The sequence below is a fragment of the Bos grunniens genome, chromosome X (genome assembly GCF_055505025.1).
Source record: "Bos grunniens cultivar Pamir isolate PY7600 chromosome X, Bosgru_T2T1.0, whole genome shotgun sequence".
NCBI lineage: Eukaryota > Metazoa > Chordata > Mammalia > Artiodactyla > Bovidae > Bos > Bos grunniens.
This window is the reverse complement of record NC_141194.1, coordinates 36,078,557-36,096,032: the sequence shown is the minus strand read 5'-3', so window position 1 is coordinate 36,096,032 and position 17,476 is coordinate 36,078,557. Positions and strand designations below refer to the sequence as shown.

Sequence of the window (17,476 nt, the reverse complement as noted above, 5' to 3'; positions counted from 1 at the left end):
GCCATAAGAGCTAAGTCAAAGAAATGATTGGAGTGTCCCCTCCGGCCTTTATCCCTTCTGTGATTTTTCTAAAGTTTTGCTTCACTCCTGGGAACTGAATGTAACCATTTTCCTCGCATTTGGAAGAGAGAACAGTGTAAAACATTTAACATTCCAGGCCTACTAAGCTTACCTTTGGAAATATGGGGACCCTTTCTCCTGCATCCTGGAGGCAATACAAAAACCAAAAGCTTTTTGGACAGTTTTCCTCAGTTAGCCTGCCTGGCTAAAAGCAGTCAGGGGAAGGAGCAAGCCAACTCTCCTGGTGTTGGATCTATCAGTATCAAATTCCACAGTTACCTTTCACCCCTCACTACAGACAGCAGCCCAGATGCTGTTTCATACCATGGATGACTCCATAGCCACTTAGGTAGGTATCAATGGGTGATAGTGAGGGTCCTTAGCCTACCTGAGTTCTTCATGCCATGCATTCCCCAAAGGAGAAGGTCACTGAATAACTGACACACTCTGCCCTCCAATACAATTGAGACTGTACATGAAATAGGCATCCTAGCTCTAGAGCTGATCCATGCTAATTAGCCAGGCAAATCAAATGAGCCCTTTATTCCTAAGTTTACACGAAGAAAGGTATGCAAGTAAAAGAGAAGATCATGATGAATAAAACAAACGATTTCTGGAGCAAAACCCCCAGATATATAAAGCTGAAGAGAATACCATTAAACCTTCAAATAAGGAAACATACTATAGAAGAAAACAATCAGAGCAGGTCTCCCCAACACCCTGTTGGGAATGGCTCCACACAGCAACAAGTGAGTTGTGGGCACATAAACCTTCACCTGTATTGACACTCGCTCCCGATTGTTCATATTGTCACATGGGTGCTACCTCCTGTCACATCAGCAGTGGCATTAGATTCTTATAGGAGAACAGACCCTACTGTGAACTGTGCACCTGAGGGATATAGGTTGTGCTCTCCTTAGAATAATCCTGAAAACATACTCTCCCTCCAAGACAAAAATTGTCCTCCAGGAAACCAGTCCCAAGTTTCAAAAATGTTGGAGGATGCTGAATTAGACAATGAGAAAAAGTTCTTTCAAATTATTATTAATGCTAAATTTAAAACTTAAGAGGCATCAGGTGCTCAGGTCAAAGCATTCGTGCCTCACCCAGGCTTTGGAACTTGGACTCAGTGCTCTTGCCCCGCCCACAGGCCCCGCCCACCTGATGACCTCTTCCTTAAGGGACCCAAAGCCCAGGCGCTCACCCTGCACTAACGGTCACCATTTCCTGTCCATCCCAGAGCCCGCACCCAGCCACCTGCCCCGGGGCCCAGAGCCCGCCTCTGGCCGCCGTCATGGGTCACCGTGAGAAGGCTTCGAGGAGGCGGCCAGCACCTCCTCACCCGCTGCTGCCCACCCCGCTGCTGCCCTCGCCGCACCTCCCTCATCCGAGACGCCTTCCGGATGGTCTTGCCACTGCCCGCCATGTTGCCCGCAGCGGCCTGGCAGGCGCGCTACCACTACCGCCCCGAGTACGAGGCCTCAGTCAACAGCCGCGCCGCCCTGGAGCTCCACGCCTCCTTCCAGTGCCTGGCCAGGGTCTGCTCCCTGCACCACCACCACGACATGGCCCTGGAGCACTTCTCCCGCGTCTTCCTGCTCCGCTCCCAGGAGAACAGCGAGACGGCCGAGAGCCTGATGTTCCTGCAGAACCAGCGTGGGCGCCGCGTCTCCTTCCTGGACACCAGGATGCCCGAGACCCAAGAGCGGGAGAGCGGCCTCCAAGCCACGCAGGCCGCCCTAAACCTGGAGAAGAGAGTCAGCCAGAGCCTGCTCGACCTGTACCACCTGGCCACCGAGAGCAGCGACGCCCATCTGTGCCACTTCCTGGAGACGTGCCACTTGGACCAGCAGCTCGAGTTCATCAAGGAGCTGGCAGACCATCTCACCAACATGCGCAAGATGGGGGCGCCGGAAGGCGGTCTGGCAGAGTACGCTTTTGACAAGCTCACCCTGGACACCAGTGACAAGGAGGAACGAGCCTGGACTGGACTTTCCCCCGAGTCCCGGGTGACTGCCCAAGGTCACCTTGCCTGCCATGTAGACCACAGTGTTGCCCTTGCAGAAAAAGTTCACCTAAGTTTTTTTTTTTTTTTTTTTTTTTGCAGTTTTACCAGTTCTTCACATAAAGTTATTCGGTTCCTCAATAAATAAAGGTCTCTCTGTTTGATTTTTGTGTGCAGCTCTCTCATCTTTTAAACTTTAAAACAGATATCCAGGAATCTTTCTCGGCTACCCAGGTCTGGTCCATATATAGCTCAGGATCTCTGCAGAGGGATGGAGGAGTTCCTGAGATCCTGGAAAACACAGGACCCCCATGAACAAAGTAGGTGGGCAGGGTGGGGTGGGCCATCTGAGACCCTAGTCTATGTGGGTACATGGTAAAATGATATACATATACATATATATATATATAAACTAGTACAGCATTCAAAATACTGGTTGTCTTTTAGGGAGAAGTGAAGAATGAGATTGGACAGGGAGTAAAATAAAGGAGTCTTCAACCTTACCTGAAAACTTTTAGCTCAATAGATAATGCAAATGTTAAAGTTTGTTGCTTCTGAGTAGCACCTTGGGTCCTAAACAGCTATGGCAGGGTCTGGCATATCATTGGACAACAATGATACTGGTAACTAAGCCATAGGCTGACTTTCCTATAGACACAGGAGTGACATCCTAGCTCACCATGCTAGTCATGCATATTGCCCTTAAAAAACATCCATCATATATGTTGTTATTCTGTCTGTAAGTCATGTCCAGCTTTGTTAACTCCACAGACTGCAGCACGCCAGGCTTCCTTATCCTTCACCATCTCCCAGAGTTTGCTCAACTTCATGTCCATTGAGTTGGTGATGCTAACAATCTCATCCTCTGTCATCCCCTTCTCCTCCTGTCTTCAATCTTTCCCAGCATCAGAGTCGTTTCTAATGAGTTGGCTCTCTGAATCAGGTGGCTAAATTATTGGAGCTTCAGCTTCAGTCCTTCCATTGAATATTCAGTGTTGATTGCCTTTAGGATTGACTGGTTTGATCGTCTTGCAGTCCAAGGGACTGTCAAGAGTCTTCTCCAGCACCACAGTTCGAAAGCATAAATTCTTTGGCACTCAGCAATTTTTATGGTGCAACTCTCTCTCTCTTTCTCACACACACACACACACACACACACATACACACACACACATTTTTCCCCCTTCCATTGTACCCTTTCTTCCATTAAAGTAATCATATCAGAAAACTCAAACTACCTCAGGAGAAGGGCTGAAAAATATGTGGTCAAGGTTAAGGTCAAATTTTTGTTTCTGAATAAAAAATAAAATAAGACTCCCCAAATGTTAAGCCAGTGATTTCAGCTCCTTTAAAGAAAGTAGGTAAGTGAGGGTGAGTTGAGGCTGGGAGACAAGTTAGGAGACATGGTAGCAGGGCAGAGAGGCAGTGGTGGCTGGAAATAGAGTGGTCACTGAGGAAGAGACCTTTGCACGTTCCGGATGGATTTTGGACAAGGAGACAAGATTTGCTTATGGGATAGAGGAGAAAAGTGGGAAATGGTGGGAAATAATCTCCATTCCAGTTTTTTCACTTAATCACCTGGGTTGAAGTGTTGCTATTAATTAATCTGGGGACATTCGCGGGGAGATGAAAAGGATGTGGAAAGGCATGTCATGTAAGTCTCAGACGCCTATTAGATGTGCAAGTGGAAATACCAAGCAGGCAGCCAGAAAACTGAAATTGAAGCTCATGTGGAAGTCAAGCACTGCTCTGAGGGGCATTTCTGGGGCTAGATCTTGGTGTGCCCTCCCACCTCTTGATTTTAAGGAAGCTTACAACAAATTTAATCAAAGAAATCAGAATATACAGAAACAAATGAAAACAGAAAAGAACAAATAATGGTTTAGCCATTAAAACACCTTCAGTTTCTTCTCAAGGGCTTTATATAATATTCTGAAATATGTCCTTGACTTGTCTTGCAGTTACTAAAACCCCACCATGTAGAAAAAGTTAACTACATGCTGGCCACAAGAATGTATAACCCAGACCTGCTGAAACCAGAAGGCTCATGACTGAGATTCCTGAAAACATCACCCTGTTACCTCGCCGTCAATGGATCAGAGAATTGAGCACAAGGTGATCATGCACCCTGAGACCCTTTGCCTCACACTGTTGTTAAAAACCTTCTGGTGAAAGCAGCTGGAGAGCTGGGGTCTTCTCAGCATGAGCTGCTGGTTCTCTTTGCCTGGCCTGCAACAAAGGTTTTACTCTCCCTTATGCAACCTGTGCCAGTAGATTGGTTTCACTGTGTTTTGGGGGAGTCAACCCCAGGGTGGTTGAGTAACAAGGTGAGATAACAGTACTGAAAATAAACATAGGGGAGCCAACATCTTCTTGAGAGTGCTGGACTCACAGGGCTGGATAAACTAACTATTGGACAAGAAGATAAGCAGAGTCCTGGAAGATTAAGTGAGAGATCACAAAGGTCAGGCCACCTAGGCTTTCTAGTTAGATATCTTTGGTACTGAAGTAGTTTATATGGTATCTAATGTGTCATGAGCTCATTTAACCAACCTAGGCCTACTTAACCAGTTCATCTAATTAACAAGTGCTGCCCACTGTCTGTGTACAGGAAGCAGCTTATGTGATGCAGGGCTACGTGGGTTGCTCTGTAGTACAGGTCTCTATAGTCAAAGCTATGGTCTTTGCAGTAGACATGTATGGATGTGAGAGTTGAACCATAAAGCAGGCTGAATGCTGAAGAATTCATGCTTTCAAACTGTGGTGCAGGAGAAGATTCTTGATAGTCCCTTGGACAGCAAAGAGATCAAACCAGTCAATCCTAAGGAAAATCAGTCCCGAATATTCACTGGAAGGACTGATGCTGAAGCTCCAACATTTTGGCTACCTGATGCGAAGAGGTGACTCACTGGAAAATACCCTGATGCTAGGAAAGGCTGAGGGCAAGAAGAAAAGGGGGCGACAGAGGATGACGTGGTTGGATGGCGTCACTGACTCAATGGATATGAGTTTAAGCAAACTTCGGGAGATAGTGAAGGACAGGGAAGCCTGGCCTGCTGCAGGCCACGGGGTTGCAGAGTTGGACATGCCTTAGCAACTGAACAACAATCTCAACAACTTGCCAAGTCTAGAGGAAGGGATTCTACATGATAAGGAGGAAAGTCTTCCACATCTTGCTTGTCTCAACAAGATCCACACCTGTCCTCTCTTCTCACAGTCCCATCCGTTCCTCATCTCTCCATCTGCTCATCCAGTGGATTCCATGCCAAGGGCTCCAAATTCTTGCTACTCAAAGTAAGCTCCCTAACACCAAGAATACTGGCTTCATTTGGGAGTTTGCTAGAAAGGCAGATTCTTAGCCAGACCCCAGACCAAGTGAATCAGAATCTGTACTTGAATGGAATCCCTAGTGATTCATGTACAAGGTAAAGTTTGAGAAGCACTGATCTACAGAATCTTCTCAGATCTCTCCAGGCTCAACTTCTACTAAAAGTAGCTGTGCCAAAACAGTTTCTAAGAGAGTAAAAATTCACCACTGTGTACCTTACTCTTCAACACATCACCTGGTGACCAGGAAAACAGTGTTCCTGTCAACTCATCAGCAGGCTCTATTTGCCACTGAATTGGTCCAGTTGGCAATTATGAGTCAGCTTCGTTTGTTTTAGCTACCATCAGTGTATTCTAGACTTTTTGGCTCTCAACCACGTTATTTATTGTTATTATTATTATGCTCCTAATTCTCAGAACTCTTATCCTCCTTGGCACTCATATATGTGGTGATGGGTTAACTGATGGATGAAGATAAATAACGATGTCTTTCCAAGGCACCTCAAATACCCACTCTTAAGGTTCTGAGGGAGGCTGGACTTTCAGAATGGTGATGTGAGGAGTGTGGGAAAATCTTACCCATGGACTTACATAGACTAAGCTGGGGAAGTTGGAACAGATGATCTGCAGTTCTGCCTGCATACAAGTTGTCTCAGTGAATGCTGAAGATGAGGGCAGATCCCACCTCTGCAATCCATTTATGGAGCTATTCTGAATGGAATCCAGATAACTGAACAAGGCAGAGAGAATCTGGGAGATAGTAAAAGACAGGGAAGCCTGGAGTGCTGCAGTTCACGGGGTTGCAAAGAGTGGGACATGACTCACTGACTGAACAACAAGAGAGAATTAAAATAAAAGCAAAGCTTGCTTTATAAAACTTATACAATACACTTGAAACGAACACAACATTGTAAATTAACTACACTCCAATATTTTTCTAAAGTTATACTGGCTCGATTTATATGAACCATTGATAGGTCACATAAAAAATAAGAGAAAAATAAGCATCACTGATTATTAGGGATGATGGTTAAGACTGAAAGACAAGGGGATAATTCAATAGGAAGCAGTTGTTCACAGCTGGCATCGAATGAGGGTGATGGACACCAGAATCTTTCTGTGTTTGTTTATTTTTACCATTATCTTTGAGTTAAAAAGGCAGAAACTGGACTTTCTTATAATTCATTAACATTATTTGACAAAATGTCAGGAATTTTAATAGAGCAAAAGGATGAAGTAAATCATGAACACATTCAAATATGTATATTCCTTCAATATATCCTTCTTTTCACTATCTACTGAAATAATTTTTAAATGCTTTGAGTTTCTTCCCAATTCATTGTTATTTTTTCAGTCTTGGAAAACTCATTCGGTCATAGATTTAAGATTTTGTGTGTGCTTCTGAGGGAGCCAAATCGACTGCCATAAACCGACCTGATGTGTAGCACCAATGCTCATGGCTGTACTGGAATATCCTTTTAGTTTTGTTTTTTGTTAAGGATGGGCTCCATTTTAAGAGAGAGAAGCAAAATGCACATAGAGAAAAACCTAGTTGAGTTTTCACTGCTCAATTTTTGGAGTTCAGTATAAAATATTGTAAGACAAAACAGATAGATAAAAGGTTTCCTTTAAAATAATTTATAAAATAAGCTATTCCATGCTTCCCAATTCTGTAGTCATTTATATTTTAAGTTTATGGTCTTTTCTAATTTCATTTATTCAATGTTTATTTCTAAGCCCCTCTATAAAATAGAGAGGGAGAAAGGAGGAAGAGGAAAACAACAGAAAGAAAAAACAGGAATTTTGATATAAAGTAGACATGATTACTTTTACTTATTTAAAGATTGCTTTCATCTCACTTTTTGTTTGATTCTCTCATACATAGTCACCTACATAAGCCAATTACAAACTGTTTTCAGAGTAAGAAAGCAGTGACTCACATTTTCTGAAGACAGACACATACTACCTTCAATCTTTTTCTTCCTCTGCCATTAGGAATTCCTGTCTCTCCACCTTGAAACTTAACCTTTAAGACGTCACAATCTTTACAAAAAAAACACACACCAGGCTCACATTTTGTATTATTATCTCAGTAATAATAATAAAAACATGTATAATATAAGACTACTATATTAACCAGGGTTGAGTAAAGACATCTGGCTTGTAGGATATTTTTAAACTGTATTTTGTTATAATTACTGGAAAAATATCATTTGTCTGGGCCATCTGTGGTGTGGTAAAAATAATCTTGCTTTACAGAAGGAGCTTTTTAATTTGCAAGGATTAAAATAAGGACCTTAGATGTGTGTGGTGTAGACAGATCTCTGTGTTATGTAATATATGCAGAGGTCTTGAAATGCACTATGAATGCGGTTTCCTCTCCCTTTTACTCAACTGATCTCAAGGAACCTGAAGGGATGCCCTTATTGAGGACAGCCCTTCCCTATGTCCAGTTACATTCACTATTGTACGAGATGATGAGGGAAGTCTTGGGAGATGGAGAGATCATAAGTATCAGGCCACCCATGCTTTCTAAGCAGATTTCTTTTGCAATGAAACAGCTCCTATGGTATCTAATGTGTCATGAGCTCATTTAACAAACCGAGGTCTACTCAACCAGTTCACCTAATTAACAGGTGCACTCTACTGTCTCTGTACACGGAGTCAGGTGATCTGAACGCACACTCAAGACTCAGGGCTGGTGGGCTGCTCTGTTGTAGGTCCTTTCTCATTGGGAGATGAATGTGTACACCAAGAATAACCTGTGTTCTTTACGATATTCCTAACACTACTTGACAAGTTCAGATAGCTGGATAATTTAATTTCCAGTTAAAGCAAAACAAACAGTATAAGAGAGAGTAGCTCATATGAAAACTGAGTTGTGTAATTTGTTGTGATTCCATAAAGGTGAGAGGAAACATCATCAAACTAAAAGTGAGAAGAGCAATGTTAACGTTTATAAATAATTCAAAAGAAATCTAGGTGGAGGCTACACCCAGGGTGACTCCTTAGTATCTTGAGTTTATTTTCTAATTAAAATTAATCAAACAGATAATCTGAATAGGCCAGTATCTACTAAGGAAAAAAGGACCAATAGTTAATCACCTTTCAAGACAGAATGCCCCAGGTCTAAATGAGTTCAGAATTCTACCAGAATTCTAAATGGGATGAATTCTACCAAGTTTTTAAGAACAGATTGTATCAATGTTTCTACAATCTATTCGAGAAGACAGAAGCTGAGGGAATACTTCCTAACTCATGCTATGAGGGCAGGAGTATCCTAATGCCAAAATCAAACAAGGACATTAAAAGAAAACAACAGACTAACATCCCTCATGAACATACAGGCAAAAATTCCCAACAAATATTAGCAGATCAAATACAACAACATATTAAAAAGAAACCTTATATGTCAAAACTTATTTTGTAGAGGTAGGCCCTTATACAGTGATAGGCCCAAATCAACTTCAATATTGGAAATGATGTCCTCCACTCTAGAGAAGCAAGCCCATATCAGATAGAGTTCACATCCGAGCAAATTGCTAACCCTAAAATAGTTTCATGACCACATTTTTTAATGTGAAAAACAGCACACTTATGAAAGGCATATACCAGTATAAACAATGATAATTCAGTGAGCATTTGCATGTTTGGCACCTAATTTAGAACAGAGTATACTGACTGTGTGGATCACAATAAAATGTGGAAAATTCTGAAAGAGATGGGAATACCAGACCACCTGATCTGCCTCTTGAGAAACCTATATGCACGTCAGGAAGCAACAGTTAGAACTGGACATGGAACAACAGACTGGTTCCAAATAGGAAAAGGAGTTCGTCAAGGCTGTATATTGTCACCCTGTTTATTTAACTTATATGCAGAGTACATCATGAGAAACGCTGGACTGGAAGAAACACAAGCTGGAATCAAGATTGACAGGAGAAATATAAATAACCTCAGATATGCAGATGATACCACCCTTATGGCAGAAAGTGAAGAGGAACTAAAAAGCCTCTTGATGAAAGTGAAAGTGGAGAGTGAAAAAGTTGGCTTAAAGCTGGACATTCAGAAAACGAAGATCATGGCATCCGGTCCCATCACTTCATGGGAAATAGATGGGGAAACAGTGTCAGACTTTATTTTTCTGGGCTCCAAAATCACTGCAGATGGTGATTGCAGCCATGAAATTGAAAGACGCTTACTCCTTGGAAGGAAAGTTATGACCAACCTAGATAGCATATTCAAAAGCAGAGACGTTACTTCGCCAATAAAGGTTCGTCTAGTCAAGGCTATGGTTTTTCCTGTGGTCATGTATGGATGTGAGAGTTGGACTGTGAAGAAGGCTGAGCGCCGAAGAATTGATGCTTTTGAACTGTGGTGTTGGAGAAGACTCTTGAGAGTCCCTTGGACTACAAGGAGATCCAACCAGTCCATTCTGAAGGAGATCAGCCCTGGGATTTCTTTGGAAGGACTGATGCTAAAGCTGAAACTCCAGTACTTTGGCCACCTCATGCGAAGAGTTGACTCATTGGAAAAGACTCTGATGCTGGGAGGGATTGGGGGCAAGAGGAGAAGGGGACAACAGAGGATGAGATGGCTGGATGGCATCACTGACTCGATGGATGTGAGTCTGAGTGAACTCCAGGAGTTGATGGACAGGGAGGCCTGGCGTGCTGCGATTCATGGGGTCGCAAAGAGTTGGACACAACTGAGTGACTGATCTGATTTGATACCCTCAAATATGCAGATGCCACCACCCTTATGTCAGAAAGCAAAGAGGAACTAAACAGACTCTTGATGACTGTGAAAGAAGAGAGTGAAAAAGCTGGCTAAAACCTCAACATTCAAAAAGCGAAGATCATGGTATCTGTCCCATCACTTCATGGCAAGTAGATGGGGAAACAATGGAAACAGTGACTTTATCTTTTAATTTTTGGGGCTCCAAAATCACTGCAGATGGTGACTGTAACCATGAAATTAAAAGACGCTTCCTCCTTGGAAGAAAAGCTATGACAAAGCTAGACAGTGTATTTAAAAGCAAAGACATTACTTTGCCAACAGAGGTCTGTATAGTAAAAAATGCTTTTTCCAGTAGTCATGTATAGATGTGGGAGCTGTACCATAAAGAAGGCTAAGCACTGAAGAATTGATGCTTTTGAACTATGTTGCTGGAGAAGACTCTTGACAGTCCCTTGGACTGCAAAGAGATCCAACAAGTCCATCCTAAAGGAGATCAGTCCTGGGTGTTCATTGGAAAGACTGATGTTGAAGCTGAAACTCCAATACTTTGGCCATCTGATGTGAAGAGCTGACTCATTTGAAAAGACCCTGATGCTGGGAAAGATTGAGGGCAGGAGGAGAAGGGGATGACAGAGGATGAGATGGCTGGATCGCATCACCAAGTCAATGGACATGAGTTTGAGCAAACTCTGAGAGATGACGCAGGACAGGGAAGCCTGGCATGCTGCAATCCATGGGGTTGCCAGAATGGGACACGATTGAACAATAACAAATTATCAGTACCTCAGAGTCACCTGAACACTCGTGCCTGACCTCCCCTTCCTCTAATCAATCTAGAATTACTCACAGTGCAAATGCATATTACTTATTCTCTTGCTCTCACTCTATATGTTTAACACATCAATTACCTGTTTTTCATTTTAGCTTATTTAGTAGTGTATGAATATAATACTCCTACAACATATTTTTCTCTGTGTGTGTTTTTTGAACTTCATACTGATGCATGCAGCTGCTGTACTGTTTTTCTGTTGTGTAAGATCCCAGTGCATCTTCTTCCAATGAATAAATTAGTCCTTTCTCCCATGGAAGCCCACTTGGGCCGATTCTAGTTTTTGCCTTTAGGAGCAATGCTGCTCAGGACATTCTGTAAGCATGGTTTAGTGCTTCTTTGTGACCATTACATGCGAAATACTGGAACTGTGGGTTATTAACTAGGCTCTTGTTTATTTTATTGAACATACCAAACTGTTCTCCCCCGATGCTGTGTGAAGTTGAGTATGAGTTACTCCAGTGCTTCATGAACACTTGGTATTTTCCAAATGTTTAATTTTTACAGTTTTCTGTGAATGTTTAGCATATAGCCTGGCATAGTGAAACCAGCAGACTGTCAGAATAGTGATGTTGTAACATCATTCTATTTCTGTTTACTCAGCAGAGCCGTGAAAATTTGGGACTCATTCCATATATACAGCAGCATAGCTTTCAACCTAGAAAGTGACAGAGAGTGAGTCTGTGTGGAAATACGAAATTATCTGAGGCTAGTACAGCCTATTGGGGTTCCCTGGTAGCTCAGTGGTAACGAATCCACCTGCCAAGCAGGTGACACAGGTTTGATCCCTGGATTGAGAAGATCCCCTGGAGAAAGGCGTGGCAACCCACTCCAGTATTCCTGCCTGGAAAATCCCATGGACCGAGAAGCCTGGAGGGCTACAGGCCATGGGGTTGCAGAGCGTCAGATGCAATTTAGCGACTGAACATGTTACAGCATGTTACATTGAATATTCCTACCTGAAGGGACCATTGCCAGAAGACAGCATAAATACACTATCCAGAAGCGGGAATAAATATTTAGTGACACTGTCCTGGTCAAAGATTGTAGAGAGTGCTTTAATATTATCCTGCACAATCTAGTTTTAAGACAGAGCTCAATTGTATTCTAAAAGCTGGATGTCTCATAAAATTCAAACATGTTCTTCTCACCTATATTAATACCTGTAAGGAGAATGTTAAAAGACGAAAATGTGTTTCAGTCTGGTCTGGAAAAAATAAAAAGGTTTCAGTTGAGTCTTTTCAATATTAATAACTTTTTTTGCCACTTTAATGTAAAGAAAGGTTGATAAATATGCTACTAACAGTTAAGGCCTCTTCTACAATAATTTATTTCAAAAGTGTATTTATTCCATTCAAGAGACATATGAATGATCTTTGCAGTACCCCTTTTCTGTCTTTTTTTTTTTTTTTTTTGATTTGGCTGTGCCGGGTCTTAGTTGCAACATTCAATATCTTTAGTTGCAGCACGTGGAATCTAGTTCCTTGACCAGGGATTGAACCTGGGCCCCCTGTATTGGGAGTGCAGAGTCTTATCCACTGGACCACCAGGGAAGTCCCTGTAGGGTCTGTTAATAAATGCTTTAGAACAGGTCCACAGCACATTATTAGCACCTGCTTCAAACACGGAGAAGGTAGACAAAAATAATCAAGGCTCCTATGAATCTCTTAGAATCTGTGTTCTCATTATTCAAGTTTCTTAAATCATTCATACATGTTACCTCAATTTAAAACACATCTTCCATTTCTCATTCAGATTTGCCCTCAAGTAGGACTAGAACAAATGTGCAACACTTAACCCGGAGTGAGCAGCAGGCATAGAACTGTCAGGGGCAGTGGTAACAAAATTCCTAGAGCAGTATGTGTCACTGAAGCCTAGAATGATCTGGTATTAATTTTAGACAGATTTTAAGTATGAGATGTAGTGTAACCAAGTTTCTGACAGATAATTTTCTGCTCCACCTTTCAAATTAATGTACTGATGCTAAAACTTGCTTGGAAATGAATTTTACTTGTCATCAGAGATGTAGAAAATTCCAACCACATGTGGCATTTTCCTCCTGTCAAGATGGAAATTTCATCTAAATTCTGCCACCGCAGATCCTTAAGGATCCAAAAGGACCACTTCCAGAAACTGTGATGAGACCTGACCCCTGATCTGTCCTGGGGTAAGGAGTCTTGCAATTCATGCTCACTTGGGTGCTGTTCGGGGATTTGTTAGAGGTTGGTTCCATCATAGCCACTGGTCACAAATTAGTCTACTGGGTCACAAAGAGTCCTATACACCTGAAGCAATTGAGCACACATGCGCATGTGCTAAGATTTTTATATATATCATTTTACCAGGCACAGGTACCCAAATACACTAGGGGCTCAGATGGCCCACCCTACCCTCTTACCTAGTTTGTTTATGAGGGGAAGATGGATTTTGTGTTTTCCAGGCTCCCATGGATTACCTTCTCCCTCCCTCTCTGGAGATCCTGAGCTGCATGTGGATGGTGCCTGGGTACCTGGAGAGATGCCTGGATCCTTGTTTTAAAACTTAAAAGGTGAGAGATTTGCACACGTGAATCAGAGACCTTTATTGATGCATCAACTAATAACTTTAGTGTCAATACAGGTGAAGCTTTACCTGCTCACTCACTCTCTGCTGTGTTGATCCATTCCTAACAGGCCACAGAACCTCTCTCACCCCAAGTCTCAGAGATTGCCTCCTACATTTTCTTGGGAACTTTCATAGTTTCGTTTTTATTTGCTTTATATATGCTCAGTTAATTTTTCTGTCCTAAAAGGAATGAGGTAAGGTTTCTCACTTTTTATTTTTTGCAGATGTATTAATATTGTGATTGTTCCAACAGCATTTGCTAAAAAGAATATCTTTCCTTATTGAATGGCCTTTCATCTTTGTTAGAGTTTAATTGCCCATAGAGATGTGGGCTTATTTCGGTTCTACTCATCTATGTTTCAGGTACATTCATTTATGTGAAACTTTTTTCATCATCATACAGTTGTAAATACACTGATTTTATAGTAAGGTTCAAATTTGATGGTGTGAGTTTTCAAAGTTTTTAAAGATTTTTTTCAGATATTTACTTTTCTTGCCATTGTATATTAGGTTAAACATTAACTTGTCTAGTGCTTGGATTTTTATTCAAATTGTGCTGAATAGATAGATCAGTTTTGTGGAAAGCTGATATGACAACACTGACTATGAACATAGTATACCACTTCATCTATAACAGAAAACTCCATCACATTAAGAAACACTCTAGATGAGAACAAAAGAAACTGCAGCACGTGGGTGATTGTAGGTCAGCGGTGAGATGAAGAGCTACTCTGGGAACAGCACGCATGTCAGCCTGCCCTGCCCTGCCTCCTACCTATACTGGGCACAAGGACCTGTGCCATTTGACCACCTTTCATCTCCCCAAACTTGCACTCCAAAGACACTGAATGAGGTTAAGAAAATTGCAGACCTGTACAGAAGGGAAACATCAGGACACAGCTACCTCCAAGGGGAAAACATTTGCCTTCCTATGTCTGAAATAACATCTTTATCTTGGCAACAGTGAGTGTCCTTAGCCTACCTGAGTTCTCCATGCCATGCATTCCCCAAAGGAGAAGGTCACTGAATAACTGACACACTCTGCCCTTCCACACAGAGGAAACTATACCTCTTCTCCCTCCTGCCTTTCATCTGCATTTTTTTTTAGGGACAGTGGCTAAATTCATGAATGTGTACCATATTCAGATGAAACAGGGAAATACATTTTATGCACAGATCTTCCTCAATTTGTCATGGGGTTCCATCCCGATAAATCCTTCATGAATTGAAAATACTCTAAATAAAAAATGAATGCTAAATACCTGACTATCAACATGAGCATCATAGCTTAATGTAGGCTTCCTTAAATGCAATAAGAACACCCACGTAGCCTACTATTGGGGAAAATACTCTAACACAAGGCCTGTTTATACAAAAGTGTTAAATATCTCATGATATTTACTGAACACTAAACTGAAAGTGAAAAACAGAATGCTTGTGCAGGGACAGGGTGCTTTAAGTGCATTGGTTGTTTACCTTCATGATCCTGTTGTAGGAAGGGGGGGCCCCTCGAGGGCCTGAAGAGTGGGCTCGTGTCTAACACTCAGAAAAGAATTGTCCAAGGAGACACGTGCTGACAAAGCAAGAGACTTTATTGGAAGAGGGCACGTGGGCAGAGAGCAGCAGGGTAAGTGAACCCAGGAGAACTGCTCTGCCACGTGGCTCGCAGTCTCAGGTTTTGTGTTGATGGAATTAGTTTCCGGGTTGTCTTTGGCCAATCATTCTGACTCAGTCCTTCCTAGTGGCGCACACATCACTCAGCCAAGATGCATGCTAGCGAGAGGGATTCTAGGAGGTAGATGGACACGTGGTGTCTCCTTTTGACCTTTCCCAAACTCTTTTGATTGGCGATGGCTTATTAGTTCCATGTTCCTTATCAGGACCTCCTGTCATAAAACAACTCATGCAAATGGTTACTAGAGAGCCTACCCAGGGTGGGCAGCTTCAGTCAGTGTGCTTCCCCTAAAAACCCTGTGATTGCCTGGAAGCCATGGGCCAGAATCACAAGAGAGGACACAGGGCATATTGCTAGCCTAGGACAAGATCCAAATTCAGAATTTCAAGTACAGTTTATGTAAAGAGGAAGGGTTCATTTTGACTCCATGCTGAATCTATTTCTATGACTTTAACCCTTGTTTTGGCCATTTGAGTAACTTCTCTCTGTGTGTGCAGCAGTGTGATGGAAACTTTGGCCATCCTTTACTCTTGATTTCCCTTGCAGAAGACCAACGAACACAGTCACTGGAAAGCAATTTTTATCACCAAGACACAGCTGCATTTTCCTCTTGATTAGCAGTCTTGCTGCAAGTTTTGCAGCAGAAATAGATCATCCAGAAGCATGAAGACAAACATTATCTCTTCTGTGTTAGTTTATTAGAACAGAGAACACAGGTCACAGATCATCCATGTTGTGCTGGACAAACATTCTGACATCCCAGGTGGACAAATGACCCGTGAAGCCATCCAATCCATTCTTTCTCTTCACCACTTACTCTCTGCTGTTTCCAATATAGAGCAAATTTAGCCATCCTGTTTCATTATTTACCATGCTACTTTTCCAAATCTGCCCAACCAAAGGCCCCACCCAGGACAAGCAAGCAAGGAGCTGAGCAGGGGAGTAGCAGTGAGTACTGTTTTGTTAACTTCCCAATCCCTACTCCCTCCTTCCTCTCTTGAATGTTAATCAAATCAGAGGGAAGTTCCTTTGTTTTCTCCTAGTTAGGATATTAGGGAAGAAGATTCTTTGGCCTAAATTAATTCTGCTTATTTATAAAACAAATAAGAGCTCAGGTTGTTGGAAGGGAATATAACTTCCTGTGAATTCCCATAAAAATTCAAGTTTAAATGGCTCCTTAGAAGTTTTGCAAGAGAACAGACCATATATGCAGACAGACACCAATATACTAGAGGAACAGATCAACCTACACTAAAATTAAACTCACTCCCAGCTGTTAGGTGAAGGGGAACAGAATATGCTACCCCAAGGTCTGCCTCTTGGGCATAAGGCTTATCTAGAGCTGAGCATATTTAAGGAACAGCAGACACAGGAGAAGCTCTGAAAACATTTGGTAAGACATGTACATTTACATTCATAAAGAAAATATCCACTTGGTATGTCTCCCTCTCTATAATAGGAATGGGAGGATGACTAAATGTCTGTAAACTCTTATGTATGGACAAGGCACCAACTTAAAATTTGCATGACAACCTTAGCTTTGTTTATTGTGTTTTTCCTGATCACCTGCCCTAAGTGTCTCCCCCACCTTCAATATCTTTTGTCTTCAGATGGTATTTAAGGCAGTGACTTTAGCTATTATTTCAGGAAGTTACTTAGTTGTCCTGAGTATCTCACATGTATACATTGTACGAGAACAGAGTTTACCACCCCAGAATATGTCTCTGGCATATTCATTACTTTACGGAGAAGGCAATGGCAACCCACTCCAGTAATCTTGCTTGGAGAATCCCATGGATGGAGGAGCCTGGTAGGTTGCAGTCCATGGGGTCGCTAGGAGTCAGACAGGACTGAGCGACTTCACTTTCACTTTTCACTTTCATGCATTGGAGAAGGAAATGGCAACCCACTCCAGTGTTCTTGCCTGGAGAATCCCAGGGACGGGGGAGCCTGGTGGGCTGCCGTCTATGGGGTGGCACAGAGTCGGACATGACTGAAGTGACTTAGCAGCAGCAGCAGCAGCAAGCTGTTCCTTATTTTCAGAAACAGCAAACAGGGGAGAAACTCTGAAAAACAAGAAGGATTTACCCTTATGTACTGCAGATGGTGACTGCAGCCATGAAATTAAAAGACGCTTACTCCTTGGGAGGAAAGTTATGACCAACCTAGATAGCATATTCAAAAGCAGAGACATTACTTTGCCAACAAAGGTCCCTCTAGTCAAGGCTATGGTTTT

The 17,476-nt window shown here is 42.3% G+C and overlaps 1 long non-coding RNA gene and 1 pseudogene across 8 annotated transcripts in view; one reads left to right on the top strand and one right to left on the bottom strand.

Annotated features, from left to right (window-relative positions):
• The window catches only part of LOC147340119 (uncharacterized), a 571,221-nt gene that overhangs the window by 27,711 nt on the left and 526,034 nt on the right, over positions 1-17,476 (bottom strand). The window contains exon 12 of one of the 7 annotated variants that reach the window (XR_015158932.1): positions 15,917-17,306. The exons of the other annotated variants lie outside the window; for them this stretch is intronic. This is a non-coding gene — a long non-coding RNA (uncharacterized LOC147340119). Of the gene's footprint in view, positions 1-15,916; positions 17,307-17,476 lie in introns of those variants that run through there. 7 annotated transcript variants of the gene reach the window in all.
• LOC147340129 (ferritin heavy chain pseudogene) lies at positions 1,252-2,229 on the top strand (annotated as a pseudogene). Its single transcript, XR_015158920.1, has one exon. The product of XR_015158920.1 is annotated as a ferritin heavy chain pseudogene (transcript).